General features: G+C 36.6%; 1 long non-coding RNA gene across 1 annotated transcript; it reads right to left on the bottom strand.

Moving 5' to 3' along the window:
* Positions 1 to 18,127: 18,127 nt before the first annotated feature.
* LOC116106993 lies at positions 18,128 to 20,241 on the bottom strand. The gene is made up of 3 exons (XR_004124377.1): positions 19,825 to 20,241; positions 19,665 to 19,743; positions 18,128 to 18,382 (listed from the first exon to the last, which is right to left on the bottom strand). It is a non-coding gene; the product is annotated as an uncharacterized LOC116106993 (long non-coding RNA).
* Positions 20,242 to 22,621: the final 2,380 nt, after the last annotated feature.

Here is a 22,621-nt window from a genome sequence, read left to right on the forward strand (position 1 = left end):
AATATATCATCCTTAGGCTTGTTTATACATGCACAAGCTCGTACTTAGGTGATATATAACATATTACACATAGCCTCCATGGTCATTCATTACATCAAATATATATATTCATACAATCATTAAATAATCATAAAGAACACTCATTCAAACATGCTTCACAACCCTTTAAGCATCATTTTCATACTTGGAATCAATTATAGATTATTAGACTACAAATAAACTAATAAAGTGGAAGCACTTTTGAGATAGTCATTCTGCACATGTCATATTCAAGAAAGCATATCTTGAGTTATACACCTCTGATTTCTATGATCTTGGTCTCATTTTAAAGCTTAAAGAAAGGGCTACAACTTTTATGTTTCGACTCAACCCAGTTCGATAGCTAAGATGCTGAAAAATCACTCAGAAAGTCACAGATTTGACAGGGCAACCTTGGTAACATGCCTACTTTAAGGCTTTTCCATACCTATTTACCTCCACTTACTCCCTAACCTTTCCTAACCATTCTCCCCTGTGAAAACAGTTTAAAAGATCAATAATATACATTCAAACTTCAAGTCTTGCCTTTCTCTAACCCTTTCCTCATTAGGGTTTAGCCAACTCATGCATGCACTTTCTCTTTGGATTTTCATCAAACACTTCATATACACATGCAACTACCTTGTTGGCTACACTTCCACAACTCTCTAATTCATCCAAATTGTGAGCCAAAAACTCACTAATTATAGCATCAAACCTGTCCATTTTCACTACTCCAGAACGCTAGAATCAACTAATGCATAAAGGAAACTGAATGAAATAACTGACCAAGTAATTGCCGATGGTTGGCCTCGGCTTCACTCTGTGCAACCGTAAATACCGAGCATTAGTACCTCTAATGTCTGTGCTATGGATGTAAGAGGGGCCTTACAATCTTTCATCATATTTTTGGGCTGTCGGCATCTAAAACACACCTTTGAGACACTCTCCCGGATGATATTTCTTGCATTTCTAACATTGGGGAAACTCAATAATTCTTGGCCGTTTTTTCTTCCCCTCCCTCCTGTTCTTCTTTGACTGAAATCTTTTCTTATTCTTCCCTTCTCTACTGCTGGGGGTATCAAATTTGTCTCTCTGTGGAGTGGGAGGTGGAACACTGGACACTATTGTTGATGAAGTCAATGAAATCAACTTATCACCATACTTCAGCTCGTAAAGCTCGCTCCAAAGCCTCACTATAAGTCTGAGGGGCTGGGCACCTGCCATCACATCTCGGGCTTATTCTAGATTTAGCCCATGCACAAACTTGTCCCTCCTCAACTCTGGTGTGCTCACATACCTGGTACAAACCTCGCCAAGGAATTAAATCTAATGGAGTATTCCTTTACTGAACTGATTCCCTGACATAGGTTAATAAATTCCTGTTCTTTTCATGCATTCTGTCACTGTCCTATATTCTGCCTCAAAAAGTCGTCTGAAATCCCCCAGGTCATCGTGGCTAAATCAGAGTCTCCTCCATTAGCTCCCACCATATCTAGGCATCACTCTTAACAAAAACTCACATACCGGATATTCTCCGAATCTGTCATGGGAAAAAGTATTGTCGTGCACTCCATAATCTAATCCATTTTTCTACCACTAAGGATCATCGTACCTCAAAATTCTAATGACTGATGCTGACTAGGTAACCTAAATTGGGCTCAGATGGACTCTATACTATCGGAGGTACCGGCTTCCTCTCTCCTCTCTAGTGGTCGGCAGTACACAATTGGGGTCTCAACTCTCTCTGAATAGGTCTCCCTTGGCTCTCTGCCAATACCTATTGAATAATAGTACGAATCCCTGCCTCATCGAGGACAGGGAGAGTAGATCCAAATGGGTGATGGCTCACCTGTACTCATTGCATTATTCTTATCGATCGAGTCGTCCGTCTATCTAAAACACATAGCACATACATTAGTCAGCTAATACAAAAAGAGAATAACTTACAATGATCGGCTATGGCACGTCACATGGCAGGAGAGGCGCCTGTCAATTTCCCAAAATCGACTCTCTAATACCAAAAATTTAAGAACGGGTTGGTACTGTGTGAATTCCACCCGATAGTCATGGAGAGTGAGATGGTGCTGTGTGAACGCCATCCGGCCGTACCTCCGGTAAGATGAGGCCATGATGTTTAGTGGAAACAGAAATAGTATAAGGAAAGAATTAAGAGTTGTACATACGGGGACAGACAGATAGAGGGTTTTACTTACTGAGCATTATTTTGTGCTCACCCCGTTATTTTCCTTTGTGGATGCAGGATCTAGGTGTTGATGCAGTCGGAGGGGCGTCGGCAAGCGAGGAGCAATAGCTACACTGTTTCCCCTGTTTTGTCTTTTAAAAATGAATCTTTTGTAAACAGTACTCAAGACATATGAATTATAATGAAAAGAAAATTTTGGGGCCCAATTTTATATTGTTATTATGCATGCATTGTACTAGTTTTCAGCAGTTGTTACAATCATTTTGAGGAATGTACAAATGACTCCTGAAATGGAGGACACTATCTAACAGATGGAATTCTGGTATTCTACCCTCAATAACTTGTTGACTTATTTTCTGACACCACTTATCGACAGCTTACTTTCCTTTGATTTCTTCTAGTAAAGTGGACTAAACCTCTAACCTGGCAATTCTTCCTGGTATGACCTCAATCTGTTCTTTGCACAATTCTTCTATTAAGTCGTTCTACCTTGTGCGTCGAGATGAATAAGCTTTTCTACTCAAGGCGGCGGCTACTACATTGGCTTTTCCCGACTAATACTTAATTTCATAGCCATAATCTTTAACCAGCTCTAACCATCTCCTCTGTCTCATATTCAGCTCCCTCTGGGTGAAGAAATACTTCAAACTCTTATGATCAGTATAAATATTGCTCTTTGCTTCATATAAGTAATGCCTCCATATTTTTAGTGCAAAAACTACCGTGACCAAATCTAAATCATGCGTAGGGTATCTTGTCTCATACTCTTTCAACTGTCGATAAGCATAGGCTATTACCCTACCCAACTGCATCCACACTGCACCAAGTCCCTGAAGTGAGGCATCTGTATAAATATCATAGTCTACACCCTCCTGTGGTAATACTAGAATATGAGCTGTGGTTAATCTTCTTTTTAACTATTGAAAACTTTCTTCACAAGCATTCGACCATATGAAAGGAGTTCTCTGCTTGGTAAGAGTTGTAAGTGGCTTAGCCAGCTGGGCAAATCCTATTACAAATTGCCTGTAATAACTTGCAAGCCCCAAGAAACTTCTAACCTCCTTTACTGTCTTTGGCTTTTGCCACTCTAAAATTACCTTCACCTTACTAGGATCCACTTATATGCCTTCCTTAGAAACAGTATGGCCCAGGAAGATAACTTGATCTAGCCAAAACTCACATTTAGAAAATTTGGCAAATAGCTTCTTATCTCTCTATCGCTATAGCACAAATGTCAAATGCTCTTCATGCTCTTCTCTTGTCTTAGAATAAACCAGGATATCATCAATAAACACCACTATAAATTGATCAAGACAATCATGGAATACCCGGTTCATTAAATCCGTAAAGACTGCTGGGGCATTGGTTAACCCAAAAGGCATTACCACAAACTCATAATGCCCATATCTAGTCTGAAATGCAGTCTTGGCAATATCTTGCTCTACCACCCTTACTTGGTGATAACCCAACCTCAAATCAATCTTTGAAAACACTGCTGCTCCTTTCTATTGATCAAATAAGTCATCTATGCAAGGTAAAGTGTACTTGTTCTTCACTGCCACTTTATTCAACTCTCTATAATTTATACACATCCGTAGGGACCCATCTTTCTTTTTCACAAATAGGATTGGAGCTCCCCAAGGAGAATGGCTGGGTCAAATAAAACCCTTATCTAGGAGTTCCTGAAGTTGCTTCTTCAACTCTTGTAGCTCAGCTGGGGCCATCCGGTAAGGAGCTTTAGAAATAGGTGCTGTCCCTGGTGCTAGTTCAATGCTAAACTCCATTTCTCTTTCTGGAGGTAAACCTAGCAAATCATCCAAAAATACATCTAGAAACTCTCGGACTATTGGCACATTCTGGATCTCTGATCGAGGGACATCATTGCTTTGTACCACATGGGCAATATATTCGAAGCACCCTTTTCTTAACATCTTTCTAGCCTTTACACAGCTAATTAACATACAAAGTTGATGGCCCTCTCCGAAACTAAACTTATCGCCGTCATCAAGATTAAATCTTGCTTTCTTCTTTCGGCAATCAATTTCTACTCCATATCTCCCTAGGAAATCCATGCCCAAAATAACATCAAAGTCACGCATGTCAAACACAATCAAATCTATCGGTAACATTCTTCCATGGATCACTATGGACTCCCCTGGAAGCATCTCCTAAGTTACTACACTATCACCATCTGGCAATTCTATCTTAATGGGTTGATCTACTGTAATAGGTTTCAAACCCAATCTCTGTATAATCCCATGTGTAATAAATGAGTGTGTGGCTCTAGAATCAACTAATGCATAAAGGGAAACTGAATGAAATAATAACTGACCAGTAATTGCCGATGGGTTGGCCTCGGCTTCACTCTGTGCAACCGTAAATACCGAGCATTAGTACCTCTAGATGTCTGTGCTATGGATGTAAGAGGGGCCTTACAATCTTTCATCATATTTTTGGGCTGTCGGCATCTAAAACACACCTTTGAGACACTCTCCCGGATGATATTTCTTGCATTTCTAACATTGGGGAAACTCAATAATTCTTGGCCGTTTTTTCTTCCCCTCCCTCCTGTTCTTCTTTGACTGAAATCTTTTCTTATTCTTCCCTTCTCTACTGCTGGGGGTATCAAATTTGTCTCTCTGTGGAGTGGGAGGTGGAACACTGGACACTATTGTTGATGAAGTCAATGAAATCAACTTATTCACAAATACTTCAGCTCGTAAAGCTCGCTCCAAAGCCTCACTATAAGTCTGAGGGGGCTGGGCACCTGCCATCACATCTCGGGCTATTTCTAGATTTAGCCCATGCACAAACTTGTCCCTCCTCAACTCTGGTGTGCTCACTATACCTGGTACAAACCTCGCCAAGGAATTAAATCTAATGGAGTATTCCTTTACTGAACTGATTCCCTGACATAGGTTAATAAATTCCTGTATCTTTTCATGCATTCTGTCAACTGTCCTATATTCTGCCTCAAAAAGTCGTCTGAAATCTCCCCAGGTCATCGTGGCTAAATCATGAGTCTCCTCCATTAGCTCCCACCATATCTAGGCATCACTCTTAAACAAGAAACTCACATACCGGATATTCTCCGAATCTGTCATGGGAAAAAGTATTGTCGTGCACTCCATAGATCTAATCCATTTTTCTACCACTAATGGATCAGTCGTACCTCAAAATTCTAATGACTGATGCTGACTAGGTAACCTATAATTGGGCTCAAGATGACTCTATACTATCGGAGGTACCGGCATTCCTCTCTCCTCTCTAGTGGTCGGCAGTACAACAATTGGGGTCTCAACTCTCTCTGATATAGGTCTCCCTTGGCTCTCTGCCAATACCTATTGAATAATAGTACGAATCCTCGCCTCATCGAGGACAGGGAGAGTAGATCCAAATGGGTTGGATGGCTCACCTGTACTCATTGCATTATTCTTATCGGATCGAGTCGTCCGTCTTATCTAAAACACATAGCATCAATACCATTAGTCAGCTAATACAAGTGAGAAAAGAAATAACTTACAATGATCGGCTATGGCACGTCAACATGGCAGGAGAGGCGCACTGTCAATTTCCCAAAATCGACTCTCTAATACCAAAAATTTAAGGCATATCTCCAGTTATACACATCGGATTGCTATGATCTTGGTCTCATTTTAAAGCTTAGAGAAAGGGCTACAACTTTTATGTTTATGACTCAACCCAGTTCGAAAGATAAGATGCCCAAAAATCACTCAGAAGGTCACGGGTTTCACAAGGCAACCTTGGTAACATGCCTACTTTAAGGCTGTTCCATACCTATTTACCTCCACTTACTCCCTAACCTTTCCTAACCATTCTACCCTGTGAAAACAGGTTAAAAGATCAATAAAATACATTCAAACTTCAAGCCTTGCCTTTCTCTAACCCTTTCCTCATTAGGGTTTAGCCAACTCATGCATGCAATTTCTTTTTGGATTTTCATCAAACACTTCATATGCACATGCAACTACCTTGTTGGCTACCCTTCCACAAATCTTTAATTCAACCAAATTGTGATCCAAAAACTCACTAATTATAGCATCAAACCTATCCATTTTCACAATTCTCTACACTTCAAAAATTTCAACACAAAATCTTCCACAACTTCACCAAATCATCACATAACCATACACTACTTCTCATGGCTAGAATTAATACATCAATAAACATAAAAAACAGCCCATAATTCTCTCATACCATCACATATAAACATGCAAAAATTCATTCAACACATGTTTTACTTAAATTAAGTTTCAAAGTAGGTTTACTTACCTTGAATATGTGAGATCACTTCCCTTTTTCTCCAAATCTCTTCCTCTTGGACCTAAATCATATAAAAACCATAAGAATTTAAAACTTTAAAGTTTAATCACACTCCTTTTGCTAGAATTTTACCTTAGGATGCTTGAAGATTGAAAATCTAGACCAAATCCTATGATTTTCCTTTGAAGTTTAATGAAGAAAATTGAGAGAAAAAAGGGGTAGAGTGGCGTGAACAAGGGCTGGATATGGGTTAGGGTTTCTTCAAATAAAGCCTTATAGCAATTAATATAAGCATGTGTTCCCATTTTGCCCTTGCACTTTCTCTAAAATTTCATTTATGTCCCTTAGTCAATTACCACAATACGGTAAGGCTATCATAGTGTTGAATGACACTGTCGAAAGGCAGTGATGATCTCACTTGTCAAGGTTGTTTGGTGACAACCTGGTGCAACACATGGGTGCTTGCTGTATGCAAGTTCACTAGACTAACCCACCAGAGGATTCCATATGGATGGTTACCCCAGTGTCTATGGAACAAATCCTCTAACGAATGGTGGTGCATGTGATCCTTAGACTGGAGATCATCGGAGTGCTTTGTGCACCGATTGGTGTAGTTTGACACTAGCCTGATGCAGTTCTATTCAGAGCTATCAATACGATAGTGATTGGCTACATCAAGGAGTGTATCAAGACTATGGTGGATAGACAGAGGATTCATCACTCCCAGGTACAGGAGAAGTTATCTCATGGTGCAATTCAGTAAATGGCAATGACACTAAAACTGTGGCCACAGTGGGATTGCGTTGTTGCTCTATCCAATTTATAATACAGGTCATTGGTCCAGTAACTGAATACATAATATCGAGAGTAACCAAGGTTGACACTCTTTCTATGCCTCGGTCTCATCTAGATAACTGATGATGAAAGGATTGGATTGCACGGTAAACATATCGTTGACAGGTAGCTGCTTCGCTGAATCCGAATCTATCGGATGGCCATGATGCCTTACTAGGGGCCAATCTTGGTCTGTGTGTAGTAAGACAATTAATTGGTGTTAATCACAATACTACACATTACCGGTATGATAAGGAACCTACGGGTCACACACATAGAAGATAATTTAAGAACTAGCTTAGAAGAAGGGAGTTTTCGTCTTTTTAGGTGAAAGGGTATTTTGGTAATTTCACAATGCAATTAAATTTGCTAAGGTCGTAGCCTTTACTTAATTTGTTAGAAAAATTAAATAACTGAGATTACGTTTAAATATGTGTTCGCATATATTTAAGTAAATTATCATTATTGTTAAATGTTAATATATTAAATATATATTAATTGATTTTAATTGAGATAATGATAAACAAAATTAAAATATCTAAATGGGAGTGTTTGGAAACAAGGGGTGTTTGGGTTGGAACCCAAGCCTATTCCATAAGGGAATAGGGCAATTAAACTTGCACTATAAAAGAAAAGGTTTAAGTGAGAGAGGGTAAGTTTTTCATTAATTCATTTCATTCATTGAAAAGAAAGAAAACATTCCAGCCCCAAAAACACTCCCACGCCAAATTGCTTGTTTGCTTTGGAATCAAATTCTTTTGATTTTCTTCTTGGATCTTAAAGGCTAAAGAGGATCTAGCAAATCCTTTTTTAGTTCCTTGAGGTTATCTTCATGTGGACTACTACGGTTTGATCCTACATTTGGGTCGGTAGCAAAATACGTGCAGATACAAAGTTGGAGGAGCCTCCAAACAAGCGTATGATTTCTTAAACTCTAAACTAATTTTCTGCAGATTCTTATTTTGATATAAACTGTAAATTTGTACCCTGATCTTGGTTCTAAGAAACGATCTGTGTTGTTATTAAATTTTCGTTTTTCGCTGCGTAACTGGATCGTTTCCTAACACACATGCTTGGATGCAATAATGCAATACGAAGTGTAAACATGTCATTCTCTACCATCTACAAACTCATCTCAAGATATCAAGTAATCATAATCATGTATGCACTTCTCTTTGACATCTCATCAAACACTTTATATGCACATATAAACTCTAAATTAGCTACACTTCTAATTCTCTTCCAAGCCACCAAAATTTGGAACAAAATTCTCTATGATTAATGCCAAACCTGTCCAGGATTTACACTCCATAATTTCTACTTCAATTCTTCCATAATTCATCCAAACTCTCATCAAACATCAAGTACACAAACACTAATGTCAAACCTGGCTAGGATTTACACTTCATAAATTCTACTCCCATTCTTCCATAATTCATCCAAACTCTCATCAAACATCAAGTACACAAACACTACTTCTCATGGATAAATTCTAACCATCATTCAACATCCATTCCATTAACAATTCTTCATATAAACACATATATGCATAAAAGGAATTCTCTACACAATATTGCTCCAATCATAACTAGGATTGGATTTACTTACCTTAGATGTGAGCAATCCAACACTTAAATAGTCTTCTTTGATCTAACTCCCTTTCTCTTAAATCCTATGAACACAAATCATAAGAATTCAACACTTTAAAAATTAAAACTCATATTTTAGTGCAAGGATCTTACCTAAGGATGCTTGGGATTGAAATTCCATTAAAAATAACCCAAAATCTATGAATTTCCCTTGAAAAAGAATTGAAGAAATTGAGAGAATTTGGGGATGAAGGTGGCATGAAAGAGGAGAAGAAATGGCTAGGGTTTCATTCTTCAACTCTTGATATAACAAAATATTATTTGTAGTTTCCCATTTTACCCTTGCACTTTCTATGAAATTCCATCTATGTCCCTTAGTCAATTACCAAAATGCCCTTATTTTTATTTACTTCTCCATGTTATTCTACTTCTTTTCACTCCCCACTTTTTCAACTAATTATGAGTGAAATGACCATTTTACCCCTAATGAAATTTTAAGGCATTTTCTTCACACTTGTTCAAGATAACTTTAACAAAATTCAACTAGGGGTATTAGGGCATAAGTAAAGCTACGTACCTCGATGTGGGCATTACAGATTTCCTGGCCAGGTTTGGTGTTGATTTTAAGGAGCTTTGCTCCAAATTTTGGTGGTTAGAGATTGATATGGAGGTGTAATCAACTTAGTGTTTTGTTTGTGCATAAAAAGCTTTTGATGAAATGTCAAAGTGAAAGGGCATGTATGAATATGATAGCATGTTATCTTAATATGACTTTATAGATGGTAGAGAAAGTGGAGAATGACATGTCTACATGCCATATTGCATTCTTGCATGTAAATATTTGAATTTAGAAAGAATAACAAGAATAAGCCCATCTACATGCATAGATACCTATATGAGAACATTAAAGAACAAAGAGAACGAAAGAAAAGAAAACTCAATATAGATTCAATTATTAAAGAAAAGAAAAGAAACTGAATTCTTATTTAAAAGAAAGATAAGAGAAGAGAAGGTTCTTGCGATAGGGAACCCGTGAGTGACAGAGAAACAGAATAGCCCCACATACATGCTGCCTTCAGTAAGCGGCCTCAGAATAGAAAGAAGAAGTTGTGCAGTCCGTTAGAAGTGCATGTGGATGAGGACTGTACCCAGCAAAGCATACCTACATGCACGCCGCCGTGAGCGAGCGGCCACAACAGAGAGATACCATACTTGTACAGTCCATGAGTAGGGCATGTAGATGAGGATTGTACTTACTCACATGGCCAGAGTTCCGAATCCATGCCTCAACCAAGTCTGATCGGCAAACCAGAATAGAAGAGAATGAAAGAAAGAAAGAAAGAATAGAAAAAGAAAAGAAAGAAAGAAAGAATAGAAAAAGGAAAGAAAGAAAGAAGAGAAACAGAAAAAGAAAGAAAATAGAAATACAGAAAAGAAAATGCATCTCCTATGCATTTGTGCATACGCATTATGCCATTTCTACTATTCAGAAATTGTGCTTATATATCAGTAAGTAGGAAACTAGAATCTTGGAGAGAGCAGAAAAGAATAGATAAGTTTGATATAAGGAAAGAAATTCAGAATATGAGTAACGGAGGAAGAAGGAGTAGCATAGTGGGTTTACTTACTGAGCAATTAGTGCTGATTCCATTGATTTCACTGTTTTTGCAGGTAGTATGTGAGATGTGATCGGATGGAACGTCAAGAAGCGGAAAAGAATGGCACTACTGTCCAATTGTATTTTGAGTTTATGTATATGNTATAAACATATTTTGAGATTTGGAAAGAAAGGCAAGCTCGCTCCACGTTACATTGGACCCTTTGAAGTATTGGAAAGGGTAGGCAAAGTAGCTTATAGACTTGCGCTGCCAATGAGCATGGAAAGAGTCCATAATGTTTTCCATGTCTCTTTGTTGCGTAAGTATGTTAGTGATCCTTCACATGTGCTTCAGATGGAGGAAGTGGAATTACAGGATAATTTGGCTTATGAGGAACGCCCAGTTCAAATCCTTGACAGAAAGGTAAAAGAGCTCAGAAACAAGCAAATTCCACTAGTTAAAGTACTTTGGAGGAATCACAAGATAGAAGAAGCTACTTGGGAAATGGAGCAAGATATGAGAAGTCGATACCCGGAGCTGTTTCTATAATTTCGAGGACGAAATTATTGTAAGGGGGGAGGAAATGTAATACCCAAGATGTCAAAGGTATGTTCCTAACTCAAAATAGTCCTTTAGATGTTAATTTTATGTTAAAAAGCATAAAATCTAACTAAGGGCAAAATAGTCAATTCATTTGGAACGGTATGAATCAATTATCCATAGAGAGGCTTAGGGGCAAAATGGTTATTTTGCCTATGGATAAGCATTGAAAAAGTCAAGGATGAGTAGGCTTCATTGCATTTAATGGCATTAATTAAGTAATAATTATGTCTAGTGTGAAATGACCAAAATGCCCTTATATGAAGAATTAAGGACTTATGAGTTATACAATTAAAATAATTGGGCCAATTGCATAATTTTGGAAAATAAATGAAATATTTTCCTATAAATGAGATGAAATTCGTTCAAGCCAAAGGAGAGAGCCTTTCTTCAACATTTCTTCCATTTTCTCTCAAATCTTCCATGAAACAAGCTTTCTTTCTCTAAGTTTTAAAGGAGTTTTGCTTAATTTTTCAAGGAGAACAAGATAGGAGCCTTGGATCTTCAATTTGAAGGGTTTAAGGTAAGGATTAAAAACTTTAGTTTTGATGTGATTTGAAGATTTGAAGTAGATGTTGAGGTATAATGTTATATATGTAGGATTAAGGTGTAAAAGAAGACAAAGACAAAGGATTTGTTGGAGGAATTCTTTAAAAAGGTAAGGAAGAACCTCCCATGACTTTAGGGTTTATGCTTGGGTTTGTAGATTTTTTTGAAACCTTAAATTAAGGGGCATAGAATTAGCTGATGGCAAGTGTAGTTGAACTCATTTATTCTACTTATTGCCTTGAATTCATTATACATGAAGTTATTGCTATTTATGTTTTATGAGTTGTTATGTTTGATTGAAGAAAATGAAGTGTGGATGTTGATTGTGGCAAAACTTATAGTATTGGAGGCCACTTGGTGTTGAATGGTTGCTATAAGAAGTGTTGACGTATTGTTTGCATTAGCTTACAATGTTATAAAAATAATGGATGATTATGGGAATGAGTTTTTACACTTCATTTAAGATGTTAAAGACTATTAAAGGGAGGTTTATTTGATCCATAAGTTGACCTATTGGTTAATTGCAATAGGAATTGATGTGGCATAGTTAATATGAAAATTTTGGATTTAGTAAGCTTAGGGGTTATGTTAAACATGCTTCAGTATTTCGACCATAACTTGAGTTATAAAAAATCGAAATGAGATGATTCTTGAAGCATTAGAAAGTTAAGACACAGACCTAAAACTTTTATGTTTATGCCAAGAGCCAATTCGTTTGAGAAATGGATGGAAAATGGCCTAAGTATAAACTGGTTATTAAAGTTTAAGATTTAACATGATCAATTCTTATGATTATGAATTGATTATTAATGTATTATTGTAATTATGCCATGTACTAAGGTTTATCCATTAGTTAGATGATCTTTGAAAGATATACATGGTCATGATGTTAATGCATGATTAATGTTATGAAATGGCATGAAGATGCAATGTAGTACATGTTTTAAGATGATGTATGTGAGGAAGAGGTAATGTAAATGGATTGATAATCCATAGATGAATTAAAAGTATTAAGCTCACCAAAATATGTATTTACATGCCATAAGATGTTAGAGATGCATATAGACATGATGGGAAATGCGTAAGCATATCCAAATATACAGGTTGAGGAAAGATGAATATATGCTTTAGATGTTAAATAACTCGTAAGCACGCCTCTCGATGATATGAGATCTAGATGAATTTGAGGCTAGATGATATAAAGTGCTTAAGACGCTAAGAAAAGTCTGATCGGCTACACCTTAAATGCTTCATATGCATTTAGTTGCACTACATGAGTTATGATGTTATTTACATCATGAGATGATTTATACTCATGTTAGATGATATTTAGATGTTATATAATGACATGTAATGTGTGTGTACTATATTTACATACTTATTTGTACGTGTATGCATTGATGTCTATATAGCCATGGGATAAAATGATGAAAGACGTATGAAATAGAAAGGAAAAATAAAATAAAAGGGGAAGTATCCCTAGATGTAAAAGATAAGTGATGTGTTAACAAATATATTTAAATAAAGGTCAAATAGCACATTTAGAATGAAATGGATCATTCATTACTAAGTGATTAGCGCTCACCATTTTATTGTTGATTGCTTTGCAGGTAGACCAAAAACGAAGGATGCTAGAGACAGCGGGGCTACACATGAGGGGAGATGATTTATTGTCATATGAGGGGAGATGATTTATTGTCATCTCGATGTTTTTATCTTGATGTAAATAATGTAAATGATAAATATTTGTGAAACACCTTTTGGAATCTTCCACCCTATAAATATGTTTTGATTGTGTATTTTATAGATAAATTCTTGAAGTTTTGAAATTATAAGCTTGGATCCTGCATGACATTTTATATGCATGTTTCGGATATTATTATTATTATTATCCCTACCCATGTTTTTTTTTCTAAATACAACTCGTTCTCCAGACATGTATCCCCGGAATTCTCATTTAGGGATATTTAGAGGATACTTGACTGGAGGGGGGTTTTACACGCCGACAGTACAGGTGGCGTAGGATGCAGGAGAGTACATCTCAATCTTGCCAGGCTCATTGGGAACGGGCTCAAAGAAGCTCCGCCTGGTGGAGGAAGGAGCTGACAGCGCAGTAGGAGCATCGACATAAGGTTTGGAGTAATCATATCTGAGGAGAAGAATATGAGTGGAGGAAGCTTGGTATGAGAGAACTTCTGGAGGATTCTGAAAGAAACATGATTGAGAGTTAAAGATTTAGATGAAGAAGTGCGAACGAGTGAGGGAGAAAGAAAAGAGAAATCAAGGGAAGGAAGGGTGTGACTTCCTCTCTTTGAGTAGTGTTTGGATGGTGAGAGAATCCTTTTGGTTTTTAGATATGATTACTGGAGAGAAGGGGGCAATTAGGCTTCCTTTTGCTGGCGTTTGGAGGAGGCTGGCATTGGTATAAATAAAAGAGAGGGGAAGAGTGCATGAGAAGAAAGAGGGAAAGGGAGAATTTATAGGTGGAGAAGAAGAAGGGTGGAGAGTGGCAAAGCAAATAATTTGGGTTGGATTTGTTGTGAGGTGGGTGAACTTTTGGAAAAAGACGAAGTTCTGTAGTGGAATAATTTACCAAACGCTTGGTGGCTTTGTTTTTTTAGAGGAGGCTGAATGTGTTTCATGGGTTTATTGAGTTTTGCGTATTTTTGGAGGAGAAGTCGAAAAAGAATATGCATGAAAGAGTCTTGGTATTGGTTTTTTTCTGGTGGGTTTTAGTGGATTTCTCGTGGGTTCTCAATCTTGGAGGAGTAAGGAGGTGAGTTCTATGCTTCTGAGATTTCGGTAGTGGTTTGAGGTGTGAAGAACAAAGCTGGCTATTCCCCTAAAAGAGCTGGTTGGAATGTGCCCACTTTGCAGAGCCGAATAACATGTGTACCTTTCCTTTATTGCTAAGAAGAAAAAGAGAGTTGCATGAACTTATTACGAACATGGGAGATGTGTTTTGAGGCTTCAAAGTATCATACTACTCGCGGGATAGACATAACATTAAAAAAATTATGATGTGCTGAATAGATATAATATGACATGTGAATAGATAAAACAAATGAAGAAAAATAAAGAAAATTTTTTTCTTATCGTGATTGAGCTTTCTGATTAACGATGTCAGTAAAAGTGAGGTTTGTGTCTCCCCTCATGTTGCAAGTCATGATTGGCAAATGATTGTCAAGGTCCCATGGTGGACGCCAAACTATAGATGCAAAAAATCTATAGTTGTAGAAATAGGGTTGGATCCCATGAGGTTGAGGCCACTAACAATCCGCTAGACCTGCACACATGAAAGACAAGCGTGAAGCTTATGGAAAACACCGGGGTGGTGCTTACCGTAGGCACTTCGACGCTCAAGTCAATAAGGCTAAAAGAGATAATTTAATAAGAATTAAGGAAAAAAAGGATTACCAGGAGTCTTGTCGAAGGCTAGGACTGCAGCGGAGGCGTCGGGTTCTTGGGAGCAAGAACTTAGGGGTTTTGAGTAGTATAGATTGACTATGGGAGATCCCTCCCCTTATGAGAGGGCAGACCTATATTTATATAGTGAACCCAAGGGGTTGGAATCCTATTAGGTGAGTCCTATTTTGGGAGGTAATCCCTATCAGGAAAGAAATATGATTTCTTGCCATTAAGTTTAATAGTTAAGAGGAAGATTCAGAATCTCCGTAGAAGGGGAAATAAAATATGATTATAATTTCCTATTTATGGACTATTGTAGGCTAATGGGCTGGAACTCAATTCAACTTAACTTGTAGGATAGTCAAACTCATAGAGTGAGTAGTTCACAAGACGATTTTAAGCATAGGCCCAATCGAGATTGGGCTGAGGCCTTGGGCCATGACATATTTCTTTCGTTATTGGGCCTCGTTAGGCCCAAGACGATTTTTGGCCCCAACACTTATCAATAATTTGCTTGAGATTTCCTTCAATATATGCTTCACTAAAGAGCCAAAGAACCCTCGGGGTTAAGAATCTATGGCTCTTACACTGACACTGTTAACATTACATTAGTGTCAACAGAATACAATTTAAATACTAAAGAAATGGATAAAGTGATGAACTTTGAACCAACTCTTATCAGTTAATCACAATTTGTTGATACCAGTCATCAGTTTCGAAATCTAATCATGTGTCTCTTCTTGTGGTTTGTGTGGGGAAGTACCAAAATACTACAAACTTTTGAAGAGATTTTGAAGATGTGTCTCTTCTTGTTAAAGACTGGAAGCCTCTGTATTTGATGTTCTGCCTTCATTCCAGGCAATCATATAATGGAATTGGTGGAGCTTCAAGTGATGTTTGGAACCAGATTGGTTTTTACTTGTAAATTTCCAAATGATTCGTAGTTAGCAACCACTCAAAACTGATTGAGATGTGTACATAAAATGAATAGTGTTTCATGATTATCAATGTGAACGAGGATTGCAAGTATGTTGTTTTCTTACTCCAGTTTAGTTTATTATTAAGGTGAAATTTTGCAATTTTAGTGAGATGTGTATATTTAGGTTGGTGACATAAGTTGTATGGTGGAAAAATATAAATTGTCGTAATTCGTTGCTGTTTTGATTAGCTAATGAAAATTTTGCTAGGTGTTGAGTATTTTATGTGAACCAAAGAACCTAATTGCCATAGAAGTTGTAGTTTGTTTGATTTTGGGGCCTTTTATAGAATTGTTTAGAGAATGTGGGGATTAGGGTTGTATAATTATGCTATAGGTGTAAAATTGTAGTATCAGAACTTTTTAGTCCATGCCCTGATACAAAGAGTGCCAAAAACTGTAGGTTTTGAAAACAAGAGGGCAATGATGAGACGAAGCTTCTGTGAGGACTAATGTAAGTTGACAACTGTTCTTTTTATGTAAAAAATATTTATGCCCATGATCGTGTTCAAGATATCTGAATTCATTTCATTGTAATCACATGACATGTGAGACTCCTATTGATATGCCTGGCTTGCAATATTATGTACAAGAAAGTGAGATCGGGTGGTATACTTGCCTGAAGATGAAAGCTCCTCATAATATATACAAAAAATTGACCAATTAAATATTGTCTTGAGAAATGAGAAATGAAATGAACATGTTATAAGCATTTGTAAGGTACCTAGTATAGATCTAGAATATAAAAAATACTGAACATCTTACAATTATAGAGTATACAAGTTTTGATGACAAAAAAAATATTGCTTTAGATTGCAGTATGTTCTACAGAAATGGCCGACGCAAACCTATGTCGCTACCAGGAACAAGACCGATGCATTCGACATCACTTTTAGATTTCTTTTGCATCTTCAATACATGCATTCAACATGTTTCGATAGCATTTAATGATACTAATGACCTCACACAATATTAATGATAATATACCTGTAAACATACGATATTGTAAAACATATTTCAATCCCAACACCCATTCCTAAAACAAAAATTGGAAAACAAATTCAGATGATATCTTATTTCAACTATTAAGATGCGATTACCTTCTCGAATTTTTAATTCTCAAGCACAATGAGGAAAATCTAGATAAAGCATAGGATTAATGTCATCGAAGTAATTAGAAATTCTTGTACTCCAGCAATAGAGTATAGTACCAACATTAAAATTGCGAAATTATGGTAAAGTGCAAACAAAATTGTATTCATTCATTTGGTATAGAACTATAGATATCTATACTAAGGTTTCGAGTATAGATATCTATAGTTCATGAAATAGTGCTACACTCATCCACAACAAATCTTGACATATCTATTTAGTTAATTCTTCATCTTCCTACCGATCTCTCATCTTCGAACCATTTTTTGAAGTAAAAAAATAATAATAGTAAATTAGGCCACAAGATTGCAAAAATTTCCACTAGAGATTTGGCCTTGCGGATTGACTAAGTTGGCACACAGGAAAAAAGAATAACAAAGGAGGAAAATTTTAGAACTTATATTGTTAACTTTTAGATTCAATGGTCAAATTTCTCACATATAGAAATCCAAAGTGAGCCTACTATCCACGGGATTATCAACTATGTTCGCAGATGAACAACATATGGTATTCACGTTAAAAAAACAAAACATTGCATGAGGCAATTAACTTAATATAAAAAATAGAAATTTAAAAATGAATCACATAAGAGTTCAGCTTTTTGATAGGAAAATTCGTGTTTTAGAGCAAGTAATAAAGAAATTTATCATATAAGACTCTACAACTCGGATGAACCAAATAGTCAAAGAAAAAATTATGTTGCAAAAACTTTCTGAAATTTCACAATAACAGGTACATGAAAAGTTGAAGGCAAGCCACAATACACACCAAGATTGGCAGCAAATTTTTGGGCGCCTTTGAAACTAAAACTCATCAAAATCAAAGATTGGCAGCAACTCCACAGCATTGACACTTCGCTCTAAAAGATGTGGAATCGTCAAAAAATTCAGATAAGATATTTCAGGAAGATATTTCAGGAATATATGAAAATGCAATAATCACGGACTTCTGCAGTTACTAATGTATAAAAAGATAGATAAGTTTCGCAAGAAAAGCTTTTGTAACAGATATTACTTCCAAATATATCGGCAGGGAAAGAACATCAGCAATTGAAAATTTTGATGCTCAGTGGTTACTTGAACCGTCTACCAGCAATTGAAAATTTTACTGGAAGCTTGTAATTTTCTCCCCAATCAATGCAATAGAGAATATTGCTCCGAGGCAGATCCTACATTAACAGAAGTATGTCAACAGCATTAACAATAAACGTATTAACAGAACTGTTATTAGAATATTTTTCCATCTCTTTAAGAAAACATATTCAATTTAGTTTTAAAGAGAAAAGATGGAGTAAATAAAGACTTCAAAGAGCACATGATGTGACCAGATCAGACATTGAGAATTTGAGATAGACAACATTACTGTTCACCTTGGCAGATAACATGACCAAGTTTTTATTCTTTTTATTTTTTATGAAACTAAAGGAATTGTATTCGTGACGGTTCAAGGAAAAAGATATAAATGTGGACCAGCAGACTACAATGAAGACAACATAGCATGACCTAATACTGGGTAATATAACTAATGTGGAACATACCAAACATGGACTGATGAATTTATAGAGATGCTTTTATCCCTGGGTAATATCACTAATATGGCAAAATTGTAGTCCAACAATCCTAGATAAGTGCTTAATGAAATAATGCAGAATCTCGTGTTGAAGATATGATCAATGTCAGGGAAAGAGAAATCTACAATCCAAGTGTTTTAAGGTATCATTTAAGCAAAAAAGATCTTGCAGCAGTAACGAGAAGAGAAAATTTTAGAGCTTCAAGCCACTATAAGTAAAGACATAACAGTCACCTGGATCCTTCTCTGACGGCTTTAAAATAAACGTATTACCACATGTGACAGCAATAGGAAACATTTGTGTATAAAACAGAAATCAAATAAAAACGAATGACATCTCTATGGTTAAATCATCTTCCCTTCAGGAGCACATTAACAATGTAAGGTTTACCCTTACGCAACAATAAAAAGATTTGTATATTATAAACAATAGCTGAAAGATGAGAATACAAAGCTAACAAAATATGGTCACAACCACTATGCATTCTTCAATTATCACTGAATACAAGCAACACATGCAATTGCTTTCCTGAATTTTTCCCTACACAATATGATTGCTCTCATGTGCTCCCTAGACCAACACTATAGTGCAATTCAAGATTAAAAGGCCATAAAAGAAAGAGGTATGGCAAGCTTAGCCATGAAGGGATCATAGCTGGAAAGTCAAAGTAGCAAATCCCACAACAAACACCAAGTGGCTCTCTAATACTATAGGAATCAATTCCATTTGATACATTGGAAAAGTATTCCCCAATTTGCAGAGTTGCCAATCCACAAGCATGTTCAACTATATGTACAAAGTATAATCAAACACTTCTTAAAGCACAACATTATCAGCTGAAAATTTGTTCAAGTATTAGAAGAGAAACAAAGGCACTAACCAAGTCCATGCAGCACATCATTGGGTGCATCCTCTAGTGTTTTTCCATGTTCAGTAGTAATGTTCATAGCAAGCTTATCCTAGGACCAATTTGTGAAGAATCAATTTACTCGTAAATTTAGGATACATAAAAATAAGATGAAGAAGTTTCAAAAATTTACCATGTCCCTCCAAATAAGCTCTTGAAATTTGAACATGATGCGTTGACAAGTGGTAACTAGTGTATTTCTCCATGATGGAAAAGACTGGGAATCAACAGATCTACCTCCAATTAGATTGGGAACCCTCTGACATACGACATCAAGACAAATTCATTATAACTTCAAAGCAACGGAGATGAATAGAGAACTCAAGAACTATAAATGTAAATAAATAAATAAAACAATCCATTTTCTTTATTTGCTTCTTACCCGAAGTAGTTGGGATAGGCTTTGTTGATCTGAGTTGCGTTGGATTACATCTAAGCTTACCGAAGGGGTGAGTAGCCTCCAAGATGGCTCCATAACGGCTTGATAACTATTCCTTACAACAGACTTTTGAGGTCTTAATGACTTGAAGTTTCTCACTGCAAAGAAAAATGTCATCCCCATTGTAAGGAAATTGGAAACTTGGTATAATGGTTTTTTTTTAAATTCTCAAGTAGACAGATGGCAAAGAGTAAAACTGATCATCACTCTGAAATCAAACAACTTTAATATGATAAAATTGCAACACTAGTAAGCTTACCTTGATATGTGTTAGCAACCGCAAAACTGCAAACATTAACCACATCACCAAAATGAATAGAACCTCGATACTTGTTGAATTGACACCTGTAGAAAACCATTTAATGGCCAAAAAGATATGCTACTGAGTCAGCATAATGATCATCATATTGTTCAACTGACTACTAGAAATTATTCCTTCCCAAATATAAAAGCTCCTAACCTAGTAATATTTCAAATAGCTCCCAAATGAAAAGAAGTTCAAAACCAAAACTTTACATTTCCTCTAGCTACTGATCACACAATAAACATAAATTATAATATCTCAACTTATTTATTAATCTTCAGGAATTGGAGTCCATAATCCAAAGTATACATAATTCACCAAAACAATTTTCAAAACTGAATTTTGAATGAGAACCATTTTTCAAGTAAGCCCGAAACAACAATTTCAGATAACCCATAAACATAGATAGAGATATACGAAACCCAACAGCAAGACTACCTTGATATGCATGTGCCAGATGTCTCCGGTTTTATTTACATGGGGATCCAAGGGTAGCTCAAAACGGTAACCCAACATCTTGATAGACGTTTCCTGTCAAGTAGAACTGACATGAGTACTAAACAATATCATTCTCTAAAATTAATAGAAAATAAAATAAGAATTCCACTAATCAATTCAATATACCCGCAAAATGCAAACAGATGTATCAGAGTACATGCATAACACACAGCCAACTACACCAGAAACCAATAAAGTTGAATGGGCAATTCTTACTCTCCGATGGTCTAGTGTGGACTTATCACTCAACAGAAAGAGGCACATCTAAAGCACAACCAGTCATCACAGATGATATGCATATTACCATAAACTGTCATGTAGTGAACTCAGGCTCACTCTTTGGTATGACTTACGGTGAAGCCTTTTTCTTTTCCCTCTTTTGTAGCCCAAACGTGATATTCTAGTCAGATCACAAAATGTCACAGCCAAAGGGAAGAAGTGAAGGAAGGTACGACTTATTACAGAATCAAATTGCATTTTGTAAACGGTGGCAAGCCACAATACACACCAAGATTGGCAGGAAATTTTTGGGCGCCTTTGAAACTAAAACTCATCAAAATCAAAGACTGGCAGCAACCTCCACAGCATTGACACTTCGCTCTAAAAGATGTGGAATCGTCAAAAAAATTCAGATAAGATATTTGAGGGATTAGGGTTGAGAGACGTTGTCTTATACGTGTGAAAAAAATTTAAGGACCCCCCTAGGCAATGCCCTTTTTAAATTAACCCCCTAAGGGGTTTGGATTGTCGAAAAATGTTCGGAAGACAATAACTTTGCGATCCGACGTCCGATCGGGGTGATTTTTTTTCTTTTAAACTGCATAGAGTTGGATGTAGAATACGGTGGGCAAGCTCCAAAGGGCTTGTGACGAGCCCAAAAAATGAGTTTTTCAGGTAAAAAATAAGCTTTTTTCTAAAAATCACATTTTTGGAGCTTATTTTCTCATTAAGGAAATAAATAAAATTTCGATTTCACAAGCAAAGCTGTGTCTCTCCTATCCAAATATGGTATTGGATGTAATTTTAGGATAATTGGAGTTATTTGAAATACAAATAACTTATATGTATAATGAGGCAGCATTAATGTAAAAATCATGGAGTTGCCCAAGCGGTTAAGAACTTCACTTAGACTTTTACCCCGAGAACAAAGGTTCAAGCTGCGCCCACCCAAATTTTTGGATAATCGGAGTTATTTGAAATACAAATAAGAGATACATATAATGAGGGAATAATCTCAAAATCATGGAGTTACCCAAGTGGCTAAGAGGTTCACTTTAGATTTTGACTCCAGGGACACGGGTTCAAGCTGCAACCCTGAAAGTTTTTGGATGATCTCATATGTATGATGAGGTATGAACAATCTTAAAATCATGGAGTTGCCCAAGTGGTTAAGAGGTTCACTTAGATTTTGACTCTAAGGACAAAAGTTCAAGTTGTGGCCCTGGAAATTTTTATTATGCATGTAACTTTTTTATTAGCTGATATTTGCAAACAATGGTGCCTAGCACCACACCCAGATTTTCCACAGCTTGCCCACGCATTATTGTATGGGGTTGCTTTGGAGCTTCAAAACATGGGGCTCAGCCACCTTTCTTGTTTCCCAGCCTCATTTCCCGCAAATAGGAAATTTTTTGGCCGGTGGCTAGAGTTGGCCCAGCCACCACCGCCGGTGGTGGCCACCGGACATCG

The sequence above is a fragment of the Pistacia vera genome, unplaced genomic scaffold (assembly GCF_008641045.1).
Source record: "Pistacia vera cultivar Batoury unplaced genomic scaffold, PisVer_v2 Contig525, whole genome shotgun sequence".
In the NCBI taxonomy this organism is placed as follows: Eukaryota; Viridiplantae; Streptophyta; class Magnoliopsida; order Sapindales; family Anacardiaceae; genus Pistacia; species Pistacia vera.